Source organism: Meriones unguiculatus, chromosome 2, assembly GCF_030254825.1.
Source record: "Meriones unguiculatus strain TT.TT164.6M chromosome 2, Bangor_MerUng_6.1, whole genome shotgun sequence".
In the NCBI taxonomy this organism is placed as follows: domain Eukaryota; kingdom Metazoa; phylum Chordata; class Mammalia; order Rodentia; family Muridae; genus Meriones; species Meriones unguiculatus.
The window spans coordinates 66,957,544-66,964,023 of record NC_083350.1 but is presented as its reverse complement, the minus strand read 5'-3'; the positions used below and the strand labels follow the sequence as shown (position 1 = coordinate 66,964,023).

The following is a 6,480-nucleotide window of genomic DNA, read 5'->3' as shown; positions in this document are numbered from 1 at the left end:
GTAGAACTGGAAGGAGTTGAGGGAGGGAACCTCAATTGGGATATATAAAGAATAAATTGTAAAAAAAAAAAAAAAAAAAGAAAGAAAGAAAGGAAAAAAGAAAAAGAAAAACGTTTCAGAATTGTTTTGCTGCTGTAATTACTTTAGAGAGTCTCACATGACCATGCATGTGCAGTCTTCCATTTGTTAGCAGTTTAGCAAGTAGGTCACCTCTAAGGTCAAACCCCTGAAAGAGCAAACCTTGAAAGTGGCAAATCGTTTTCTGGGAAAGATGAGCAGGCTCAGAGGTGTTCTTGTCTGCCATTTATCCTTTGCAGTGTGTCTCCATGCCCTGGACTTAAATGTGTCCAAAAATAGGTCCACCATCTTTTTCTTCTTGAACTATGACCTTAAATTAAATACACTCAGGAATATGCCTGCCATTAAATAGCTTACCTATGTGAACAGGCGCTGCCTCCCCCTGCAATATCCCTATGCTTCCTTCATTAATGGAGATTATTGTCTTGAAATAATTGCAGTCTCTCTGTTTCGTGAAATAAATCTTCCTCCACTCTTATTTCTTGGCTGTGCTTGCTTTGTATCGGAGCATACTGAGACGCAGCCCTTTGAGTTGCACATTATTTGCTCTTTTGTTGGCGTTAACTTTCAAAACTCTTTTATTTACATTTCGTTTATCTCCTTCTCCCTACTCCACCCCAGTCCCTTCCAACATCCCAACACCAGGTAGGAGAGAGAAATGGTTAGTGGGTGAGGGTGCAGAGCTCTCTTTCTTAGATGCTTCCTACTGGTTAGGGTCATCAGGCTCCTTGCAGGCAGTCCACTCTTTGTTCCAGGAGATCTCCAACTTCTTGTCAGCCAGGAGCCACAGGGGGAAGCAGGAGCAGCCTTGCTCTTTCTTGGAGCCCCATACTGTCTGGGCTCTGGCATTTATTCTCTCTCCAGAGTCCTCAGATTTAAACTATCTGCAGCTGGCAAACAGCTCCTCTCAGAGCCCGCATGAGGCAAATAGTCTGCTTCTGTGGACCATCTGAATCAGTCCCACATCCCACACCTAGGACCGAAACAAAAACATGTTTATGTCCACCAGACATTTTTATTCCTTTGGTCCATAGTATTTGGGGTTTTTGTTGTTGTTGTTGTTGTTTATATTTCACTTTTGAGAATTTCCTACATGTGTACTACATTAACATAATTATTGTCCTGTGTTCTTTCCCCTCCAATTCTTCCTGTGTCTTCCCAACTCCCCCTCAAATTCATGACCAATTGTTTAATTTTATGTTTCTACATTTAATCAAGAATTTTAATCTTTTATATTATCTTGAATTTTTTTACATTCATTCATTCATTTAGAGAATATGCAGGTATGCCACAGGACACAGGTGGAGATCTTGTGAAAGTTCTCTTCTTCTATCGTGCAGGACTAAGCATCATTAGGCTTGGCAGTAAGTGCCCCTCCCTACTGAGCATCTCATGAGCCTGTCTGTCATATTTTTGTATAACCTATAAGGATTTTGGAGTTTCAAATTTCCAACCGCTGGCAAAAAAAAAAAAAAGAAAGAAAGAAAGAAAGAAAAATATCAACTTTGAAATTAGCATACATTAATAAAACTTTGGGAGTAAGTGAATTTTTCTCTTTTATTCTGAAAAAAAAAAAGCATTCCATAGTTGATGAATAGTAATTTTAAAAAAAGACTCAGCATCTTATTGAACATTAGTTAGTGAGAAAAATAGAAAGGAGTAATACCTGTGTTTTTGTTTTATTTGAGAGTCTTGGTGTGTAGCACCAAGCTGCATTTGAACTTAATCCTTTTGCCCTCACTTTCCAAGTTATAGACATCCAAAAGCATGCTGACTTTGGCTATGTTATTTTAAGGGTGAGTGTCATTTCAATTAAGTTAATTGTTATTTTAATATTTTGTAACATATTTTGAGTTTTTTGTTTTAATATTCCACCAGTAATTTTTAGGAGTGAGTTCTACAACTGTGCTGTGACTCAGTGTCATCTAATAACGACTCTTGGGTTTGCAATCTTTTTATGCACCTCTGTCAGTGTCAGTAGTGTGTCAGCATAAATAGTAGGTGATCACTGCCCGAGTGCCTAAGCCGTGAAGCATCTGTGAATAACAGAGATGACAGCTACAGAGATACCACAAAAGAAACAACCCATTATATTCCAAACTGGCCAGGACACCTAAGACAATATACTTGGCACTGTGCAATAAAATCTGTCTATTAAATTACATTCTAGCCATTGTTCCAGACTTCTAAATGTTGTATGAAGGGATAAGCAGTCAGAGGTCAGAATCATTAATGTTTCAAGGCATGGTGCTGATGCCTGCAGATGTGATGGGAATTGGGAAATCCTCAGCTTTGGACACTGTGTTCCCACACCTCCCTCTTCTTAAGTCTTCCTGCATGAGGACTCCATCTATAGGTAGCTCCCGGCCAGGAGCCTTTGTGGCATATTTTAAAAGAATATATGTGGATTTTTTTTTTATTTTTATCTGTTCAAAAAATACTGTTTTAATAACAGAAGCCTAAATTATTGTCTGTATTAATTTTCTAGAAGTGAATTTTCCCCCACATTAGAATTTTCCAGTCTCTAATCCCTTGGGATGGATTGCATGTCAGTCTAGTTCCCTACAGAAATTTGTAATAATGTTCATTTTACTATTGATTGATTGGTTGATTTGTTGATTTATTTATTTACTTATTTACTTATTGTGTGTGTGTGTGTGTGTGTGTGTGTGTGCCTATGCAAATTCATGTATACCGTGTGCAGGAGCCCACGGAGATCAGAAGAGGGTATCTGATCCCCTAGAACTGAAATTACAGGTGGTTGTGAGCCACCATGTGGGTGATGGGGAACAGAACCCAGGTCTTCTGAAAGAGCATCATGTGCCCCTAACAGCTGAGCCATCTCTCCAGACCCCATACATATTACTCATCTGTGAAAAACTTACAGATCAGGGGAGTAAACAGTGTGCGTAGAAGAAGCATATCTGGTGGAAAAGTGGTTTCCATTTAGAAGACTTCCCGAAGACCCCCAAATTTACCTCTTCATCTTTTCCATCAAGTCTAGGAGTTAGAAGCCTGTATAGGTTTTAAGTTAACCTCTGTGTGTCATGATTTATGTGGAAAATGTTCCCCACAGACTTATGGGTCAAAAGAGCTGAGCTCCACCTGGTGATGCAATTTGTAAAAACTATGCTGAAGAAGGTAGATTCCCTAAGGGCAGGCACTGGGGTCCATTGTCCTTCCTTCCTATCCTGTCACTGCTTACAATGATAGAGCATTCCAGTGAAATGTTCCATAGCAGCTGCAGCGCATTCCCACGGCCTCAGATCTACCTCAAATAGTGGGTCAAAATAAACCCTTCATCCCTGACATTCCTTTGTCAGACAACAGACAACTTTTCCTGTCACAGCGACAGGAAAAGTAGTTGATTGAACACAGGGATTTAGGAATCCTGAGGTACTCTCATCTGGAAACCTTAACTGTGATGTGGACGGAAGACCAGTTGGAACATTGTAATCCACTGTTGGGGGAAACGGACTGACTAAGATCTTAGATGCAAAGCGCTAAGCCAATCATATTGCAGGATTCCCCTCTTCAGTATTCACAGTGACAACATGGATTTGATGAAATCATGACTGCAGTGAAAGGGGTAGTATGCAACCCCTGGCTCCATTCGTAAGATGCTTGAAGTCATTTGGTCAGTAGAAGATAAAGCCTCATTCTAACTCAATCAAGTTCTTCCGACAGCTGCCTTTAATGGCACCGATTCTTGACTCAAGTTTTATTTTAGAGAAGATAAAGCCTAGTAGTCTAAGGAGAGGATTCTAATCAGTTAATGTTTTACATGAATCTCCAGTTGCTTATATTTATTTTTTCAGAGAAATAAGTGGCGTTTATGACTTATTTTCTACAAACAGATGTCTGCTGAGGAAGCTTGGGCCCTGTGTGGTACCTACTGAACTTATGTGTCTGCTTTCTCACTTCCAACTATTGAGGTGTCACAGTGCAAGAGGTGGGCCTGAACAAGTCCTTGGCTCCATAAAATGAAAATCCTATCCTATCTCCAAACCTAATAGTTCTTTTCAATCATATTCTTAATTTTCATTCATATCATGAGAATGTCAATGAAGTAGAACTTAAAGACACAGAGATTTTTGTAATTGATCAACATAACCTAGAAATGACTAATTTATTGTATTGTATTAGTTACTTATTGTTGCTATGATAAACACCATGACCAAAAGTGAATAAAGGAAACAAGGTTTTGACTCATGGTTCCAGAGGGTGCATTCATAATAGTGGAGGGGGGGCGGGGCATGGCAACAAATGGCTGAAGCAGAAAGTAGAGGTGCTGAACTGGAAGAGGAGTGGGGCCATGAACACTCAAGTAGAGCTCTTAGGGACATGCTTCCTCCAGCAAGGCTCCATCTTGTAAGGGTTCCACAACATTCCTAAAAAACTATCATCACCTACTGATGACCAAGCGTTCAAACACACATGCTTTGGGGGAGGGAGGCATTTCTCATTCAAACTACCACAGATGCTTTCAACATAGCTGTTTAAATATGCATCACTCTGTTTCACAATTTTAAAATCAGTTAAGCTCAAATTTTTGAAGACTAGCTTTACCATCCTTCCTCCCTCACGATGTTTCCTTTCTCTCACCTCCCTGGGGGCCCTCAACTCAATACAAACACAACAACTACAGTGACAGGTTGACTGTGAGATGCTCCAAACAGGCTCATGATTTGAGTGTCCATTCCCACACTGCTGGCACCATTTCAGGAGATGGTACCAAGCTGATAAAAGAAGGGCAAAGATTTTGAGTATCATACCTAGGCCCTAGTGCCCATTTGTTGTACACTCTCTTCTTCACTTTTAGCCACAATGTGGATGTGAGGAGTTTCTACCTCCTGGTCATCCACCTAATCCTTTTCCACCTCCTGCTTCATGGGTGGAGCAGATGCAGTTTTCCTTGCCAACAGTGAACTAAAACCTTCTAAAACTGTGAGCCAAAATAAATCCTTTCTCTCAAGTTGTCTGTATCAAGTAGCTTTCTCACAGCAGTATGAAACAACAAACACAGAAAATTAGTGCCACAAGTCATGTGGTCATTGCTGTAACTAAACCTGGTCATGTGGTTCTTGGGTCTTTGGACCTACTGTGTGAGAAGCATGTGGATGAGGTTGGAACTGCAGTGCAAATAGAAAGCTCTGGTGGCGGTGAGGGAAGACAACGCTCATGAAGTCTCAAGTGGGAACAGACTCATTGGAGACTTAAGCTGAAGACCAGTCATGTTACATTCTGGCAAAGAACCTGGCGATGTTTCGCCCGTGTCTTGAAAATCTGTGTACAGCTCAATTCAAAAGTAATAAACTAATTTATTTGACAAAGAAAATTTTAAATAAGCATAACATGCAGGTTGTGGCATGGCTATTGCTCCCTGTTTTTAGCCAGATTTACAGTAAGAATCTATTACAAAAAGTAGAGCAGAAATATGTGGGGAACATTCAGTTTAATGACGATTAAATGCCAGCATGTTGAAAACTGTGGAAAAGGCAACTTCAGATAAAGAATCCATAACCATTAAAAAAAAAAAAGATTAGTACTGTTAAATAGAAACACCATTAAATAATTTTTTAACTGGCACAGGATCCCCACCCATCACAGACTCTAGGGTATGAACTAAAACTCATTTGAAAGACTTCCATGTGTAAAGAGTGTAGAAGGAGTACTCTGTTGAACAAGTAGCATCCATCAAAGCCCACTCTCCTGGCCCCTTGTTGGCCCCGAACTCAGCTGCCAAGGTATTCAGAAGGCTGCTACACCTGTCCACCAAGCCTTCCAAGCTATTTTTCAAGCTAATAGCAGAACCTAGCATCATGTACATGGTACTAGTTTTTCAAGCTTGCAGAATTCAAGCATTACAGAGTGATAGATGTTTCCACCCAAATGGTTAAGGAGTGCTTATGAAGATAGACACGTGTCTCACTGTGCATTTCCTTCAGGGAGTGTCCAACAATCTGAAGTCTGCACTGTGGAAATGAAGCCTAACTTTCCATGAAGACGCTAAACTGCAGATGCCAGAGACATAGGCCATATGCTGAAGAAATCTTTACGAAATGCTTGCTGCTAACCTGGATGAAAGGCCGTGTGTAGCGCAGGCAACAGCACCACAGGGATGGGATTGCTCAGGCCCACTAGAGTCTCCATAACCACACTACTTTCCCTGGGTGCCAGACATGGTGACAAAGCACTTACTGTTTGTTCTAATAGTTTAGACCTTGCTTTCTTTGGTCCATCCATCCTTTGTAATTCTACGGTTCCTCCTTTTTGGAGCTGGAACACTTACTTACTCGGTATTGTTTTATATTTGTAGTATATAACTTTCTTCTTGATGTCACAAGGGCTCATGGTTGAGAGTTTGTCTTGGGCCTCAGATTAAACTTTGCTACTGTATGG

At 40.5% G+C, this 6,480-nt stretch overlaps 1 long non-coding RNA gene across 2 annotated transcripts in view; it reads right to left on the bottom strand.

Annotated features, from left to right (window-relative positions):
• Positions 1-697: 697 nt before the first annotated feature.
• LOC132652144 (uncharacterized) overlaps positions 698-6,480 on the bottom strand; it is a 47,378-nt gene continuing 41,595 nt past the window's right edge. For both annotated transcript variants that reach the window (XR_009589626.1, XR_009589627.1), the window contains one exon: positions 698-1,051. This is a non-coding gene — a long non-coding RNA (uncharacterized LOC132652144). The remainder of the gene's footprint in view (positions 1,052-6,480) is intronic.